At 48.3% G+C, this 18,997-nt stretch overlaps 1 protein-coding gene across 3 annotated transcripts in view; it reads left to right on the top strand.

The window, feature by feature from the left end:
* Kcnj15 (potassium channel, inwardly rectifying subfamily J, member 15) overlaps window positions 1-18,997 on the top strand; it is a 44,413-nt gene that overhangs the window by 13,160 nt on the left and 12,256 nt on the right. Inside the window, exon 1 of one of the 3 annotated variants that reach the window (XM_013027514.1) lies at window positions 10,709-10,753. The exons of the other annotated variants lie outside the window; for them this stretch is intronic. The gene's annotated coding sequence lies outside the window, so the exon portion shown is untranslated. Of the gene's footprint in view, window positions 1-10,708; window positions 10,754-18,997 lie in introns of those variants that run through there. 3 annotated transcript variants of the gene reach the window in all.

The following is an 18,997-nucleotide window of genomic DNA, read 5'->3' as shown; positions in this document are numbered from 1 at the left end:
GGTCTCCTAGCACCGAGGAAGGATGGAGAAGAAGAGGTGGCTTCTTCCCAGTAGTGTAAGTCTGCTTGGTAGATCATATCATTGAACATCTTAAAAGAAACTACAGATATAAATACTTCCTAATGGTCAAAGACTGCCTGTTACCCTCAAAACCGGATGGAGGCTTGTGCTAGAAGCTCTGGGTGCCTAAGGGCTCTGCTTGATAGGCGAGTGTGGGTGGCTGGTCTAAGGTGAGGAAAGAGGCGCCTGCCGGCCGGAAGGACTGATTTTTACTTCCTGGGGTAGAGTGCTGCTAGGCCCGCCCACTCAGGGCCTGTGGCCTGCAGGTCTGGTGACGCAGGATGTCCCAGGCAGAGCCCGGTCTCTAATCACTCCTCAGAGATCTGGGGTCCTCACCTGAACCTGGGACTCTGCACCCAGTGTCCAGATAAGGCTCCCATCTACTGTCCAGTTTATCAGGGTGAGGCAAAAGGAACAGGAAACCCATGAAGCACAAAAGGGGGTGTCTGGAAAGGCTAAGCAGGGTGACTCATTTGGCCTCAGGCCTGCTCTTCCTCTACTTCCTGCTCCTTTTCCTTCTCAAGTGCCTTACAGATTTGAAGAAAACTCTTGTGCATGCAATTTCTGGTTCTTAAGATGACTGTACATTGCTTTATAAGATGTAAAAAACAGTAACTTTGTCCTAAGCAGCTGATTCCCATGCATACCCTACTCTATAAGGAACTTCAGCATGTCCTCAATTTATCTACAAGAACAAAGCTTTCAGTGTTTGTTTGTTGGCTGGTTGATTGAGTTTTTTGAGACAGGGTTCTGTCTCTGCAGCCAAGATGGACTGAAACTCACTACCCTCCTGTCTCAGCCTTTAGAGCACAGGTGACCTGACTCTCACCTACAAAGGTATAAAAAATGAAAACATTGTTCGCTGTGCTGAAGATGAAGAATCCTTTCAGTAGTAAGCTATCGCCAATATGTCTTAACATAGCCATTAGGTATCCATTTCCCAGTGAATCTCAGCTATGGGAAAGGAGTCAGAGTTAGATAGCTTTATTTCATATCATCATCCTTACACTGGAAAAGTTTATCTTCTCTCAATAGTCATAAAGCAAATTTCCAAACTTAACAGATACCTAATCATCTCTGATAATTTTCCAGTTGGTCTATTCCAAGGGTTTATTTCCAATTACCTTCTGCAATTACCCACATCCTAGACAATTTCTCCCACCAGGATTTAAAGATTTTTTCTATGTTCAAAGATCAACATCTGTGTGTGTGTGTGTGTGTGTGTGTGTGTGTGTGTGCGTGTGCTTGCGCGCGTGCGTGCCTGTGTGTTAGTACCAGGACTTGAGCTCAATGCTTCACAGTCTCATTTGGCTTATTTGCTAAAGGCCAGCACTCTGCAACTTGAGCTGTACCTCTACTTCTAGCTTTTTGTAGGTTCAATGGAGATAAGTCTTGAGGACTTTTCTGCCCAGGCTGGATTTGAACTGCCATCCTCAGATATCAGCCTACTGAGTAGCTAGGATAACAGAGGTGAGCTACTCATGCCAGCTCAGAGCAACTTACTTGAAAACCAAGATGGTTCCTAAAACTCCAAACTTTATGTGCCCATTCTTGAGGGACCCTCAGGATTCTGGTGCTGTGTTTCTGAGCATTAGCAGTTCCACATTGAATGCAAATATTAAAGAGGTGAGTGAACTTCCAGAGTCTGTTCACAGTGCTTGATGGCTCACCGTGGATGGTGCTGGAGGAGAGTTTTAAGTTCATTTCACCCAAACCTCTCATTCCACAGATGAGGAAGACAGAACTAATTGATAGCTAGCGATCCTAAATTACAGCTCTTCTCCATCCAAATAGAGGAGTTAGTAGGCTGCGTAATGCCCCATTACTGTATAGATTCTTTGAGCTGCAGATGCTTTGACCTTCAGCATTTACTGTCTGTGGTTTCCAGACGTTTGTGTTTTCTAACATGGTGTTTCAATCCCGTGCCTGATAACCTTTTACCGTGGAGATCTCTCCAATCCTCCGATGGAGTGATCTGCCTCTTTCATACTCAACCAACCAATGCTTTGAGGCTGTTCAGCATTGCCAAAGTATGGCAAGTGGAACTGACCACCAGCTCATGCTGCGAGCCTCACAGGTCCTTCCTCCTGGCTGAGTCCTTGGTCTCTCGTTGCTTCCTATGTGTGACCCAGGAGGCAGCCCCTGTTCTTCAGTCCCATCTCCTACACCAAAGCACTGGATTCTCTGTGGCTTCACCGGGGTCACTCCGCTTCAGTTCCCATCCTCCATGCCCAAGACCAAGCTGTCACTTTGCTTTTATTTTTTGTTCCCATAAACCTCACAAGGGCCAGCGGCCTGGCTGTGCTGCTGTGTCTCCCAGTGTAGAGTAGTTGTACATAGTAGGTGATGAATGAGCGTAGGTACACGGGTACATCCTCTGCTCTTCCCCTCTTTCTTAAGGGAGCAGGTGCTTCCCTCCCAGTGCCTACTAGTCTCCTCACAAATCTTTTGTCTGTGGAGCTTGTCCCTTTTCTTATCTTTCCAACTCCTCTGGCTGCTCTTTCTCTAGTCCTTTTCTGGAAAATCCTTTTCCTTCCCTTCAATACAGACTGCCAATAAGGCCTGCCCCTAGCTTCTGTCTCCTCTCTGCTGCTTTCCAGGATTTCAGTGGACAACTTCGACTTCTGTGTTCAGTGGTTGCCAGATCTCCATCCTTATACCTAACTTACAAATTCATGGGTGGGCTCCTTGGAGCAAACCTCCTCAGAGCCTGCCTCCTACAATGCCATCCATCCCCTCTGCGCTTCATCCAAGCCTTCTTCTCCATCCAGGCAACAAACCCTAGAGTTCTTCCTCACATACTCACTCATCACCTGTTCACATCCTGCCAGCAGGCCCGTGAGTGGGCCACTCGGCACACAGATGCTAAGCTCACCTTACTGGGTTTATTACATATCATTTTCACCAAGCATGGTCAAAATAATACTTTAATTTTTAAAATCAGGAGAACTTTTGGAACAAAAATTTTAATTTCTTGAGTAGGTATTATACAGCTCAGTTAATTAGAGAAGCTCCTGGTCAGTCAGTCCTGTGTTGTTGTCAGCTATGCTTACATTGTGTGGTTTGACTCTTTCCCTGCCCCCAATTCTGTGAAAATAGCAGTATGCCTCCCAAAACAGAAGGCAAAAGTTATATTAATCTTTTCATGTGAAAGAGGACATGCAGAAGTCAGGCACTGGTGGCTCATGCCTTTAATCCTAGCTACTCAGGAGGCTGAGATCTGAGGATCATGGCTTGAAGCCAACCAGCAGGAAAGTCTTGAGACTTTTATCTCCAGTCAACCACAAAAAGCCAGAGGTAGAGATGTGGCTTAAGGTGGGAGAGCACTAGCCTTGAGCACAAAAGCTCAGGGACAGCACCAAGACCATTTGTTCAAGCCTCAGTACTGGCAAAGAAAAAGGGCAAACAGGGTAAATCTGTTGACAGGCAGTGAGTCTCTAGCAGAAGTTGAGTGGGCTTATGGGAACAGTGACTCAAGCATCCTCACTGTCTGTAGAACCTGAGCAGTCTCAGTTCTTCTTCAATTGTGGGCTCCTTGAAACCATATACTAATGGGGAGGGGGCAGCAATGTATTACTCAACCAAATTCAGCAGCCACATGAACTTCCCCTGACTGCCTTTCTCCCTCCCAAGCTGCCCTGCCTTCTCAGTAATTTCTCAGTCTGAATTCCGTCACTTTCTAAAATTCAGGGGCATAAAGGGTGGCCCTATTCCAGAATATCCTAACTTTTCTTGAGAAAAATGATTTTTAATCATGTATATTAAAGGCAAATGAAAAACTTTAAAAAATTAGCAAAACTCAAGCCAAGTCCTGGTGGTTCCTGCCTATAATCCTAGCTGCTTAAAAGGCTGAGATCTGATGACTGCTATTCAAAACCATCTCAGGCAAGAAAACCCAGGAGACTCTTATCTCTAATTAGCTACCATAAAGCTGCAAGTGGAGCTGTGGTTCAAGGGGTAGAGTGCTAGCCTCGAGCTAAAAAAGCTTAGGGACAATGCCTAGACCTGGAGTTCAATCTCAGGGACCAGTGTGTGTGTGTGTGTGTGTGTGTGTGTGTGTGTGTGTGTGTGTGCGTGTGTGTGCGTGTGCGTGTACATATGCATGCGCATACACACATACACACACACACACACAGAGCAATATATACATGTCATCTCCTTTATCTGAGGGTGTATTTGAGGACTCAGACCATGCATATCTTACTGACGTTTCTGATCAAAGAAATGACTGAATTACATGTTGGGAGTCGTTGGAGGATAATGTCAGCTCTAAGGAGACAGTTCAGGGCTTCAGATCAGGATGACAGGTTCCCACTGAAGCTCAAAGACCTGTGTCATAATTTTTCTAAACACATTCCTAAATATATTCCTAAACTGCATACAAATGTTTACAACTTACCCCTTAGCCATAGGTCCCACAGTTCGTTATATTTATTTTAATTTTTAAAATTATCTTTACGTAGTTGTACAAAGGGAATTCAATTCATCATGTCAGTTTGTGGGTACAATGTCACTCTGAGTGCCACCCCTTTCACCATTCTCCCCTTCTCCCAAACCAACCTACCCCTTCCATTTTCCTGGCTCCATTTTTATATATATTGAGCATTGTTACATACATGGAACACCATAACTGCTTTTGCCGACCTTCTCCCTCTCCATTTGTCTGCCCCAGCTTTGAACTTAACCCCTCCCCCCAATGATACATGTTCCAGCTTCCCAGTATTTATTTTGTTCAATTCTAAGGAATGACACCACCGGCATCTTCTCCTGCACAAGCCATAGTTTAATGGTTTTGTTCATGTGTTTGTAGATATGTTAAAACTGGTAATTGGAATAGCAAGCTAGGGAAAAAAGGTCCTTTCATTCATGTCTGAGGTGTTCATGAGCTTATTCAAATGAGTACTTTCGCCTTTGATTTCAGTAAGCCAATTCTGGAGATGAAACAAATAAGTCAATACTTAATAGCATAGAAAACGCCGAGAAGAAAAACTTCACCTACCCAACAGATCATGAGCCTCCCCTCCTTCCATCTCGACCTTGCCATGATTCCCCAGTGAACCCGTGGGTGGGGCCTCTTGAAGTTACTGTTGATGAAATCACTCAAGTGGTCAACAAATGACTGTAGTCAGGCAGGCTTGCTGTCATGTCTGTGCTAATTTCGTGCAGGTGTTTGTGAGGGGTGTGAGTTGAAGGGATGGCACAGGTGCATGTGGAAGACTTTTACAGTAGAACCTTCCAATGCTTCAGGTAACTTCAGGCATGATCGCATGTATGTGCAAAGGGAACCATTCACATTGAAGCCATCTCTGAACTTCCCTGTGTTTCATCAGGGTACTCGTGAGTCACAGCGCCTAGATTTGCTCAGCTTCCAAGAGTGTCTGAGTCAGGCAGATAAAAAGACATGATTCTTAACCCGAAGGATTTCAACACAGTGAATACTCGTTTCCCACGGAGGTGGAACAATGTACTGACATCAATCACTTCCAAAGAGCCATTCAGAAAACTTCCCCACACACAGACCACTCACATGTTCTAGGTCATGTCTTCACATTCATTCTTTTTTTTAAAATTTATGGATTACTATTAATCCATTCATTGATTCATTGGTTGATTCATCTCCAGAGCCATGAGGCATAAAAACATTTCCAGAGCCCTTGTCATGAGTCAGGGAGTGGATGGATGGGCATAGTTTGTACCCACTCTCAGAGGGCTGGCTTTCTGGAAGGGGCGTGGGCAGAGGCACAAGGTTTTTGAACCTTGTGCTGCTGTGATGAGGGTGTTGCTGTGACACCCACACCTAGAGGGACGGAGAGGGAGGGACTTTTCAGTGAACCTGTGGTAAAGCTGGAGCCAGCATACTGGGGCTCACGTGGAGGGCTCCCACATCCAGACACAGGGGCGTTGAGTCCTGGGGCAGCAGCAGGAGAAGCTACAGGAAGAAAGGAATGAGGCCACCTGGGCTGTCTGGGGGCACGAAAGCAGATCCTGGTCATTGAAGAGAGCACAGCATGGGAGGAAACTCCTGATGAGATGCTTCTTCCCATAATGCTGTGAGTTCCCACTCAAATCCTGCTTCTTCTCATAATGCCCTGGGTGCCCTGGGTGCTCAGCCAGTGACTACAGTACAAACTGTCCAACAGTCAGTTCCCAACTGAGGAGGTTTTGTGGGAGGAGCCCATGCCACAAAACCTGCCCTGTGAGAAGACTCCACTGGGCTCCTCTTGGTGGAGGTCCACTGGGTGGGGACCTGTCCTGGTGCAGAGCTTGCTCGCTTGCTTTCACGTCTTTCACTTGCAAATACTCTCACTCTTTTTACCTTTGGGAGAGTGAGGCTTTGGCTCATGGATAACGGGACCACGGGATCACAGAGTGGGGCTTGGAGGATCAGCGGCAGCAGCAGCATTTTGGAAGGAAGATGACTCAAGTCTGGGAATCGCCCAGAACAGCACTGATGGCTCTTGGCCTTCACATGCTGCCTCTGAAGAATCAACCAACAAAGAACAGAGAGTGTCCAAGAGGGGGAAAAAAAGTGACAGAGAATTCCAAAGAGCCGGGTGTGAGTTTGACACCCATCAGTCACTTGCTGAGTGTGTACAGATGATGAGATGTGTAGCCACCGCATGCAGCACAGGGCACATGCAGCTAAGCTGGCTACCTCTGGTCTAGACACCTACAGAAGTTTTCCCTGTCATAATTCCCTAAGCCATACAGTCTGGCAACTATTTCCACGGCATTTGCATCGTGTTACGTGTGACAGCAAAGCTAGAGATGGTGAGTGTTGGGTCATGTGTAGATGCTGCACCTGTTATGTGATGGACTTGAGCACCTGAGTACCTACAGGGTACTCAGGGACCTGCAGGGACCAGGGACCAGGGAGGCAGATACACACTGTTCTGAGCCAGGGGTACAACAGGAGGGACGTGGCAACTTCAAGGTTCCTGTGGTCAATTAGAGATGACTGTATTTCCTCCACCCCTGGGCTGCTGCCTCCCGGGAGATGGGCAACCGTGCACGCGCAGGTGTCCGTGGGCCGTCACCTGCAAGACTCACAGGGAGTTGGCTGTTGGCTGAGCAGTGACAAGGGAGACTTGAGATGGACACGTGAGTCCGGGATTCATGGGGATGGAGGTGGCCTCGGATGCCACGTGTGTAGATGCAGGAGGGCCTGTCTAGTGAGAAGAGTGTGGTGTGGGCTGGGGGACCTGAGTGACTCTGGGTAAGGCTGGCAGCGGAGGAGGAGCCAATGCTCTGCACTGGCGTTGGGAACTCACGAGAACCAGGCGTGGACTGGGTGCATTGCCTGAGCTTCTGCTGGAGGCTGGCTGATGGCTGAGCAGTGACAAGGGAGACTTGAGATGGACACGTGAGTCCGGGATTCATGGGGATGGAGGTGGCCTCAGATGCCACGTGTGTAGATGCAGGAGGGCCTGTCTAGTGAGAAGAGTGTGGTGTGGGCTGGGGGACCTGAGTGACTCTGGGTAAGGCTGGCAGCGGAGGAGGAGCCAATGCTCTGCACTGGCGTTGGGAACTCACGAGAACCAGGCGTGGACTGGGTGCATTGCCTGAGCTTCTGCTGGAGGCTGGCTGATGGCAAAGGATGTAGTTCCTTAGCTGAAGAGTGATGACCGGCCATGAGGAAAGGAGGTCAAGGGTTGTTTGGTTCACCTTGAAGGTCTCCTCCATACCACTGGTTCTTCTTCAAGGGTTGCCTTTCTGGGGGAAAAGAATCCAAACACCTGCCACTCCGGGACAAGGATTTTGTGTTCTTGTTTCCCGGGTTGGTTTGCTAAGAGAGAACAGGAGTGAGGGTACAAAACCAGCCTGAGGCCTGGTGAGGGTCTCTCAAGCACCATCCGACTCCCAATTCTACCTTGAAAGGTGGGCCTTATGGCTGAATATAGATGAAGAGACCCAAGGAACCGGAGCCTATGACTTCAAGCGGTGCATCTAACAGTCCTCCACCCTCCTCGTCGCCATCACACAATCTGGTGCCACCCTCTCAGACAGCAAGCTGGCTCTGGACGTGGTTTCAGAGGAACTATCTGTCTGACTCAACCACAATAGTACTTTACATTAGCACCCATTCCACAGCACAAAGGATGTAGTCCTCAACATTCATTGACAAGCACTCAAGTGGCTTCAAAATGATGGAGTGTAAATTAAATCAAAAAAATAGTTTTTTGAGAGTTGTAATTGGATACATAAAACATGGATTAGTTGGGCAGGCCTGTGAATTGATATTCATTTTACGGCCTGCTGGGCACCAGTGGCTCTTATCTAATAACTTAGATGACTGAGATCTAGGATCAGGGTTCAAGGACAATCTGGGTAGAAAGGTCTGTGAGATTCTGATCTCCAATTAACCACCAAAAAGCCAGAAGCAGAGCTGTGGCTCAAGTGGTAAAGTGCTAGCCTTGAACTCAAAGCTGTGCTGAGACTTTGAGTTCACTTTTGAGACTCACTTTATATAATCAACGATATGCAAGTGTGTATGTGAGGAAAGAGGGGAGGGAGGGAAAGAGGGGAGGGAGAGAGGAGGAATGAGAAGGAGAAAGGAGAGAGAAAGAGAGAGGAAGGGAGGAAGGGAAGGAAAAGGAGAGAGGGAGAAGAGGAGGGAAGGGGAGGGGAAAAGGAGGGAAAGAAATGTCTCCCCTCTCGGATGAAGAGCACGTGCCACCTGAGCACAGGGGTTCCGTAGTGAGGGCCTGTGGGGTCAGCCGTGGTCGGTGGTATGGCTGCCTCCCGACTCCCCAGCCTCCCCTCAGCGCCAGCCCCCACAGGAGCTCTGGGACCAGAGTGGTCAGCGTCTGGGCTTCCAGCTATGCTTCCCAGAAGGGAAGGTTCCAGGTGAACACCAACCACTGGGAAAGAGCTGCTGGCTGCAGGGGTGTTCCATAGCACGGGGCAGTGATTTATCGATGCTCTGTGTTTGGTTTTTCTTTGTAATGAAGTAAGTGTGAGCTTCCTGCCATAGGTCCACCGAACACCCCCTCCCTGGGGGTCCACTACAAGGCTAGGTCCAAGATGGCAGCCACCCACTGATGGAATCATCTAGAGAAGTGATGGTTAGGGCGCCCACATGAGACACGGGAATGGTTCCTTGGGTTCCTTCTGTACATGTGTCGGGGGTGGGGGGACAGATAGAGAGAGAGCTCCCCGCTGCACGGGGGAGGGGGAGGAGGAGGTGACTGGTATTCTGAGTGTCCCATGGGGCCTGGTCCGCACCATCACCCGTGGGCCTCGCTGGAAGTGTGGCCTCTGGCAGACCTCGCCCAGAACTTCCGAACCAATGGCTCCCCTGCGAGTGTGTACACATGTTAGCATTTGATGAGCACTGTTCTAAAGCAAGAATTCAAGTAAATGTCACCCTTCTCCCCAACACAGAAGACCACTTGGGGCAGATTGATAATAATAGATGGATTCTATTCTGTACCAATTCAATATGTTTATTTATTTATTCATAAGGACCAAGAATAAGCTAAATTGGAGCAGTTCTGTTATTTTGTTACTCTATCCACTTGAGCTATGGCTGAGCTAAGGAGGGAAACTGAGAGCAGAAGGGACTTGTAGAATCCCGGGACATCGCCTTGTCAGAAGCAAGGCCCCACAGAAGCAGTTCCCGGGGTCCCGCTCACTGTCAGAAGCAGCCCCCACAGAAGCAGTTCCCGGGTCCCACTCACTGTCAGCAGCAGTTCCCGGGGTCCCGCTCACTGTCAGCAGCAGTTCCCGGGGTCCCACTCACTGTCCACAGAAGCAGTTCCCGGGGTCCCGCTCACTGTCAGCAGCAAGGCCCCACAGAAGCAGTTCCCGGGGTCCCGCTCACTGTCAGCAGCAGTTCCCGGGGTCCCGCTCACTGTCCACAGAAGCAGTTCCCGGGGTCCCGCTCACTGTCAGCAGCAGTTCCCGGGGTCCCGCTCACTGTGTTCAGGGTTTTTATTGTTTTCATCGTTTGAGCACTACGCAGCCAATTTGGTCTTCAAAGTGAGATACTAAAGGGTATTCTTTGAGTTATGCATCAAATGAAGAAGTCTAAATCATTTCTTGTTTGATCATTCAGATCAGTGAAGTACTTTCAGAGAGATCTAGAACATGGTAGATAATACCTTTTAATGAGATGCTTGGGTTGTGAATCCAGAGGGATCTGTGTCTCTTAAACAGCATCTGTACCTTACCTGGCCCTTCTGCAAACATGGGGTCTCTACCAAGGCCAGGGCCTTGTGTTTCACATTAGAGATTGAAAGTGAGTTCATAATATCACCCCCCGCCCCACCATCTGTCTTTGAAGGGGAAAGACAAATGCCAAAACAAATCATTGCATCAGCAGATTAAATGTTGTCATGAGGTGAGGATCACATGTGAAAGGCAGAAGAAAGAAGCAAGGTGAGCTCTGTCTGGAAGCAGAGGTGTATTTCAGCTGGGCCTTGAGGTATGAGTAGGAGTTAGCCAGAAGGCAGAGAGCCAAAAGAAAATCTGGAGTGCGGGGACTTGCCCAAGGACAGGTAGAAAGATCTGCTTTGTCAGCAGTCTCCTCCCCGGGGAAGTACAAACTCTTCAACCCATGAAAGGAAGCCGTAAAGGAACGTGAACAGTCAGTCCCCATAGCTCACAGCAAACCAGGCGCCTGGGTCGATGTGAGTCAATGATTTCATAGATTTGGCCGGGGCAGCGTGTGGAAATTTTCTCAGTGACCACTGTAAGTAATTCTCATTTACAGTAAAAAATCTGGAATGTTTGAGAATGATCTGTGCTGGGGAAATTGAATTTTCAGATTAACTGCCTAAAAATGGAAAGTCTGGATGAAAACCCTTCTAATTTTGTTTTCCTTTGAAGAGATAACTGCAGTTTGCTTTTAGGAGGCTTTTTGTTTAAATCACCTAAAGACAGACACACAGATGGATTCGACTGACGATCAGCTCTAAACATTTTGCTATGTGCTTTGGTTTATTTGTTATGTATTTATCCCACCGATTTACATGTTTATAATACATTTATTTATGTTGCCAGTTCTGGGGCTTAAACTCTGCGCCTTGTATTCTGATACAGCTTTTTTGGTGCTCTACCACCTGAGACACGTTTTCTAGTTCTAGGCTTTGCTGGTTAAAGGAAATGAATCTCTCTGATTTGTATGTCTGGGCTAGCTGTGAAGCATAATTCCTAGGTGTGAGCCACTGGTGCCTGGCTTCTTATAAGTTATTCTAAGTAGCTTTTTCCCTCCCAAAAAGAGTGAAAATGGTTAAAAACTACACGTGATCAATGATGTCAAATGACTCTATCTGACGCTATGCATGAAGCTGTTTATTTCTGCCTACTTGTTTCTTCACTTGATCTTTCTTGTAATTTGGGCCCTGGTGTTTTTGTTTCTTGGTCTCACCACTGCATGTTGGTCTTATCTGTCATGATTTCTCTTCTGCCTGACAGCACGGCTTGCTCTGGGTACTTCTAGTCTTCTGTTCTCTCCCATTTTCCTGTGTGGGGGAAAGTCAGCCACCGTCGTGGTTCAAGTCTTCTTGCGGATGATGAGTGCTGATGGCTGCGTTGGCGGCGCCCAGCCTCTCGGTGGAGTGTCAGGTCTATTGTCCCCAGGCAGGGGCCCCATACTGCCCGGCCTAAACCCCCGACAGAGCTCTGTTGTGATACCATATCCAGACATTCAGTCCACCTGCCCGTCCAACCACAGAGGAACAAGGTAAAAGATCACCTCATTTTCTGGCATCACTTTGAGACTCTACTCCATCCCCTCCACCCCACCTCGCCTGAGGGGCCTGCTCAGCCTGTAGGATGGGGGTCAGCTTCCCACTTCCCTGGGGCTGCTGGCCCCCTCCTCATCCAGGCACTGACCGCAGGAATCCCAACCTCCCTCCCTGACGGTGCCCACTACACAGACCCTCTGTATCCTGCGTGCTTCCTTCCAGCTGTGCTCCTTGGGGGCCAGTGCTCATGTCCCGGGCCCCCAGCAGCCCAGAGCAGTTGGCCAGGCGAGGCTCAGTCCTCTCCTCCTCCCTGCGCCTCCCCTCCCCACCTCCACACCCCCTCCGGGCGCCTTCCTCACTTCCTGGAAGGGACCACGCTCCATGCCCTCCCCCAGCCTTTGAAAAGGCCCGGTGTCCTCTACCCCTCCCTGACGCTCACCTGCATCTCCAGCTCAAGGCCACGCCTCAGCAAAGCCTTCCAGAGCTGCACACCGGGACAGGCCCCACGCCCAGGAGCTGTGCTGCCCTTGGCCTTGGCTTTCTCCCTAGTTTTGCCCACAGGTATCTTTCTGTCAGTTGCCTGATGGTTTCTGCTAGGCCTCTCTTCCTCGCCAACGTCCACACCAGGTGAGAGGCAGGACCCCACCCATGGCCTGACTCGAGGGCCCCACATAGCACTTAGCACATAGTAGGGGCACAATAAATTCGTGGCACAGAGGAGTAAATGTGGGAAGATCTTTTCAGCCTTTCAATATGTTCTGAATAGTGTGTTTATAAACACTGGAGATGAGGGTTTTATGGCTTTATGAGAATGTGGTGGGGTCAGAATGGAACTCTCCGTTGCTCCTCTGTGGTCAGTGACTTTTCTTCTTGATCAGGTGAGTTCTGGGTTTTGTTTACAGTAAGTCTGTGATGATACTAGGTGACTATTGTAAAATAAATGGTATGAGCAGAGTTCCCATGCTGTCTGTTTTGGTTTGTGCTGGCCCTGAGACTTGAACCTGGCACTGTCCCTGAGACTATTTTTTTGCTCAGGGGTAGTACTCTACTACTTGAGCCACAGCTTCATTTCTGGCTTTTGGAGATTAAATGGAGATAAGGTTCTCACAAACTCTCCTGCCTGTACTGGCTTCAAACAACAATCCTCAGATCTCAGCCTCCTCAGTAGCTAGGATTAGGGATATGAGCTCCTGGTGCCTGGTACCCATGCTGGTCTTTATTCCAGCTTCTCACAACCCCCCATGGTATAACAACGAGGCTGCCATCCCTTCTGTGCAGATGAGACACCAAGTTTCAGAAAAGTCAAGAAAGTTGTCCAAGGTCACACAGCTAGCTCAGGGTTCTGTGTCCATCTTCTTACTGCATTGCCCCTGAAGTGGCATTAGTATTTTATCTCCTGGTTTTGTTTGTTTGAAGTACAGAGGAGGAAAGATGGGACTGAACCAAGAAGCTTCTGGAAGGAATTGCGAGCTTCCAGATACAGAATTCCAAGGACACTGGCTGCTCAGGCAGAAGCAAGTGCCAGCCAGGCTGGACACGGCTCACAGGTAGCTGGTTTCTCTCTGGATGTATTCAGGACCTGTCTTGTCAGCAGCAGGAGCCCTCAGTGCATTTATGGAGGAGAGGACGCTGTGAGTCCACGCTCTCTAGATGAGGAGCTATAGATGATGTAGATGAGCACTCTTTTCCCAGGTAGGAGCCGCAATGCAATTGTGGTGATCTCGTTACCTGTGACCGAGCAGTATATTCATGTTGTTTTATAAAAACCCACCTCCACAACTCTGAGGAAGGCCAGCTCCCATGAGGCCATGCAGACCGAGGACTCCCAGCGCACCTCGGCTGTGTTCTGTTATTCCCTCCTTGCTCTCCATGTGCGGTAAGAGGGTCCCAGCACCGCTCAAGGTAGAGGGTGTTGCATGGGTCCCCAGAGGGCTGCTGAGCAGCCCTGCAGTCCTGCTCACATTATTGTGCAGTGCTGAAATGCCAAGGCAGCATGCAAACATGCTTTAGATGGTGATCAGTAGAACTGAACGTGCAGTGAACTCATCAGAGAGGGTTAACGGCGATCTAATGGTTAATGGTCCATGTTATTTCTATACAAGCGACAGTATGGTGAGGCCTAGCTGTGTCACTGGGGAAAATCAGACCGGAAGGATTGGGAAGGGCAGCCTGCTTTCTGTGACCTTCTCAGAATCACTGCAGTTAGAGTCCATGACTGAGTTTAGATCCGTATGCAAGGAGCCTGGAGGAGGTAAAAGGAGCCCTGGCATTGCATGGGGTGAAAAGAGAATCGTCGCTTCTTGATTACCTTTACCTAAAGCTTCAGCCTTCTCCTCCCTCCACGTGTGGGGGGAGCCCTGGCTGCACCAGCCCGGCTCTGGGTTTGACATCGTGGCCCCGCAGGAACACCAGCCCCACACCGGTTCTCAGAGCTCTCCAGAGGACATCTCTACTCACTCGCCTCACTACACAAGAGAGGTTTGATTTAACCACTAGAAATACCAGCACCGCTTTTTTGATATGGCAACAATGATTATTAAGTGGTGCTGCAGGAATCTGGACATTAAAAAATAAATCTCAACACTTCATTCTAAGATGTCAGCCATGTATCCCACTAGTCCATTTTAAAGGGTGATAATATAAAAAAAAATGGATGAGAAGCCTTGAACTAAAATCTTAAAAAAGAAAGAGGAAGAAGACAAAGGAGAGTAGTTTTCCCAACCCGCACGCACACGCCCAGAACCATACGGGAAAAGGTTGCTCCCCATCCCACGGTGGCTGGATTTGTTCGGGGTGTTCACACTCCTCTTGGGGGTCTCCTAAAATACTCTCTCTGGGTTAAAGCCTCGTGTGTATGGCCTTTGAACTATTCTGGAGCAGATTGAGCAAATAAAAACATAGCACTGCTCTGTCTCCATGTGGTGCATTGAGAAAGACAGAGGAGTTACACATATATCTCTGCACCCAGGGAAATGGCAAATGATTTTCAGCTTAGGCATATAGCATTACTGAATGGGACACTAGGCATTCTGTATCCCACCTGGCAGGTCTAAGGGCACCCAAATTGGGCCAATAAGTCCCTCAGCTAATGAGGCCCAGATGTCTCTGCCGTGTTTGCTTGTACTGTTTACTGATGGAGATCAGCTAGCTGCCAGAGCGCTAAGATTTTGATTGAATGTGAAGGTATTTTGAAATCTGAAAATGTCTTATTATCACTCAGTGATCACAAGCGTATATGTTTTCAACGTTAGGACAAGCAAACAGCTCAGAAATGTTACCAGACCTTAAAGCCAATTGACCGCGGCGCAAGCATGCTAGTGGCCCGTGCTCTCCTGGGAGGCCGCCGGATCCAGTTTCTCTATCAGAAGCATGTAGGCAGAATTGAGGCTGACAGTGAGACGAGGCTGGGAAACTTTTGGACACTGGTCCTGTTGTGAAGGAGCTTGATTCCAAATCAGGCCACAGCCCTAATTTCCTTTGCCTGGAATAAGCTTCCTATGAGGATAAAAGTGACCATGGAAATCAACAAGGAGAATTCCACTCCTGGCCACAGGTGTATGTATCCCAGGAAAGTATGTTAATCACCAGCTCGGTGCTGTGGAGTAGGAGTACTAAATCCATTTTTAAGCAAAAGTAGAAATACCATGAAACTGGAAAATCAGGCCGGCTAGAAATTGGTACCTATGGATTTGATGTGCTTCCTGTGATTGTACACACACATCTCACTGAGGGGGACAGGGAGAAGAGGGGATGTAAACTTAGGGAAGGCTCTCATGTGAGTGAGGAAAGGTGCTGGCTTCGATGTGAGAGAGATTTATGTAGGGGAAAAAAAAATCTATCACACAACTTCCCTAGCCCCAAGAAGACCGGCACCGGCGAAAATGCCCATCTTTCCTTAGTGAAAACAGTCATTCTTGTTTGCTTGCCTCCATCTCTTCTTGTCATGCTCTGACTACACTCGTTCTGAAATTTTAGGAAAGAAAATACACCTATTTTCCCTGCAAGGACTGTCTGCAAACACCATTTCCTTCTCTTCTCTCTGACTTGCTCCAGCACGTTACAGCCACACAAAGTCAAATGCTCTACATTCATTCCCTCTTGCTTTACCAAATGGCACTGGGCTGAGCCACCTTTTTCTGTGGGTATGAATTATCCAGACAAGAATAGAAAGCGAGACTCCGGCTGAGTTGTGGAAATGTATTCCCTGAAGGGAACGGTTAGGCCAGTGTGTTTTGGAGGGAGCTAACACAACACTAGCCGTCTTGTTTTCTGTGTGTTTTTTTTTTCCCTCCAGACATAAATTTTCCTGTTTTACCAATCATCTCATAACAATGCACGTCCAAGCCATGCTGTGATTAAAGGGGAGAAAATGCTTATTACCCAAGTTCCTCGCATGCTGGAGCAGGAGAGACTAAGGGTGGTAAACCAAAGGAAATTTCCATCTTCCCTTAGCTGCTGTGTATTCTTACACTATAGGAAAGTTAGCTGTTATTAAGTAATAATGTTCAGCTGAAGTTGGTCACTCGTAACAACAGACAGATGTATAATGTTTTATTTGGTTTAGGCAGTCCTGTCCCAAATAAAGGACCTGAAATTAAACTGTCTTTACAAAAATGCTCAGCAAATGATACCTCTTACTTATTCCAGTGCTCAGATTTTTTTTTTTGCCATGGAAAATGGAAAAATGAGTCTCTTGTTGAACTTCATATGTGTTTAAATTTGTCTTTGCTGAGAAAGGTTGATGCTGTATGGAATGAAAAAAGAAACAATCTGAATCGAGGAGTAAGGGTGTAGCTATGCAAACCACATTGAGGGATGGAAAGAGCTATTTTCTCAGTACTTATGGAATTTGAAACAATAATAATGGAATGGAAACATAGGGAAAAGGCTAACTGGTTGATTGCAGAAGTAAATTGGATCATTAGATGCTCACATGTAATGTAAAATGTGGGATTCATCTCTAAAGGAATCCTCATTGCTCTTCTAATGCTGGATAGGGTAAAAGACCTCTAGTTCACTGAGCCCATGGCAAACTCCGGTCACATAATCCTTTGGGATATTAAATTCTCCTTAACACACAAGTTCTTGGGAGACACATTCTGTCTCAGGCCCTCAAATGTGGGCCTGAGAATCTCCATTTCTAAGGAGCTTTCCTAAGCCAGGCTGGTGCTATAGAAGAGGGGCTACTCCTCAAATCTGTCTTTAGGAGCCACTGAGGTGGACCTCTGGTATCAAGATCTCACAACAACAAAAGAAGCAACATGTGTCCACTAAGAAGATTCAGAATCACAGAAGCCGTTTCCAGCTATAAACCTGTTACTGGCTCAGTAAACCTCATCCTTTGAGGTCCTCTTCCTCCTATGGTGGGAAGTGTAGATTTTAGACCAGATCAGCACTTCTTAAAACAGTTCCAGATGCTGCCAGAGGCTGGTGGCTCACACCTGTAATCCTAGCCACACAGGGGGCGGAGAGCTAAGTATTGCAGCCAGCCTAGGCAGGAAAGTCCATGAGACTCTTATCTACAATAAACAACTAAAAAAGCTGGAAGTAGAGCTGTGGATCCAGTGGCAGAGTGCCAGCCTTGAGCAAAAGAAGCTCAGAGACAGCGCTCAAGGAGTTTAAGCCCTAGAAGCAGCATTTAAACAGTTTCCATTGGAAGTGGCGCTGAGGCTCACATGCTAGAGCGCTCGCCTCGAGCCGAAGAGCTGAAGGAAAGCGCCCAGGCCCAGAGCTCAAGACCCACAACTGACCAAAAAAAAAAATTCTGAATGTTGCATTAAGGCCAAGTGTCGCTATATAATCACATAGGTGTGTCGGACTTGTGGCGATCTCTGTGCTGTGCAGGTGTGTAATGGGAACCTCCAATGGGTGAGGGGAGTCAGCGTGGCCCTCAGAGGATTAGTAGGCAAAACTTTCTAGAACTAGTGGAGGAAAAACAAATCTCTTAATTGTGCTTGTCCTATCCTGCTTGTGAGCATGCACCCTGAGGCCCCAGCCCTGGGACACAAGCCCCGCCCCCCTCACCCCCACCCCCACCCCCCACTCCCCGACCCCCACCCCAGGCAGTGCTCTCCAGGCCCAACCAGCACCTGGAAGACACAACTCTAGATTAGACCCATCATCCGAGGAACAGGGGCACAGCTTCCGGTTTTGCTTTGAGCCCCAAAACAATATATGTGAGCTTCTCTTCTTGAGGAATGTTGCCGAGAAAACTGCCAGTCCCACGCCGCAGCTACCACAGGGGTGCCTTTAACCCCGGCCTGTCCCAGGTCCTTGTCCATTTTCTCCATCTTCTCTGTGCCTCATTTAGTGAGAGGGTCAGAGAGAGGGTGTGTTCTCAGGACTCACACAGGAGCACCACCTGGGAATTTAAATCTGTGGCCCCCTGGTTCTCCTCGATGCTGCTGAACTGGACACTGGATGATAGAGGGTGATTTTCCTTCTTATCCAGCCCTCTATGTGATTCTGCGCACACACGCGTGCGTGCGCGCACACACACACACACCACCCAGCTGAAGTAAGAGAAGGGGGGTTAGGTCACAGGCAGGACCACCCCATCAGACACACCTGTCCCGATCACAGGATTCTTATCTGGAATTTGGGAATGGCAGTTGTTCCTGTCTCAGAATTGAAGCGATGATTAAATTAATATAGAATGCTCTATAAAAGGCCTGCCATCCCGTAGGCAATTAAGCAGTCACAGCTGGGTTATTGTGGGCAGTGTGCCACGCCTCAGCTCAGGGCACCGAGAAAGGCGAGAATGCAGCGAGCGAGTTGTGATGTGGTGCCGACAAGAGAGATTGGGGCTGGGAAGGAGGCTCAGCGCTAGAGCGCTTGCCTTGCAAGCATGAGGCCCTGGGTTCGATTCCTCAGCACCACATAAGCAGAAAAAGCCGGAAGTGGCACTAGGGCTCAAGTGGTAGAGCGCTAGCCTTGAGCTGAAGAGCTGAGGGAGAGCGCCCAGGCCCAGAGTTCAGGCCTCATGACTGGCAAAAAAAAAAAGAGTGCAGGGAGAGGCAGACAGAGCTGGTTTGCTCATTTATTCATTGCCTTTATGAGCACTCCTTGTTTATAAACTAGTAAAAGGTCTTTTTCAGACAGTAAGGGAAGGATTCGATTTAAAAGAAAAACAACAACCCAATGTGCCATTGTTTTGGAGAGTGCGTGATCCCTTGAAGCTGTCCCCTCAGGGAGGAAAGCGATCGGTGACAGGGAGTCCCAGGGTAGCCTGTGTGACTGTGATGGTG

Source organism: Dipodomys ordii, unplaced genomic scaffold, assembly GCF_000151885.1.
Source record: "Dipodomys ordii isolate 6190 unplaced genomic scaffold, Dord_2.0 Scaffold104, whole genome shotgun sequence".
NCBI lineage: Eukaryota > Metazoa > Chordata > Mammalia > Rodentia > Heteromyidae > Dipodomys > Dipodomys ordii.
This window is presented reverse-complemented; position numbering and strand designations above follow the sequence as displayed.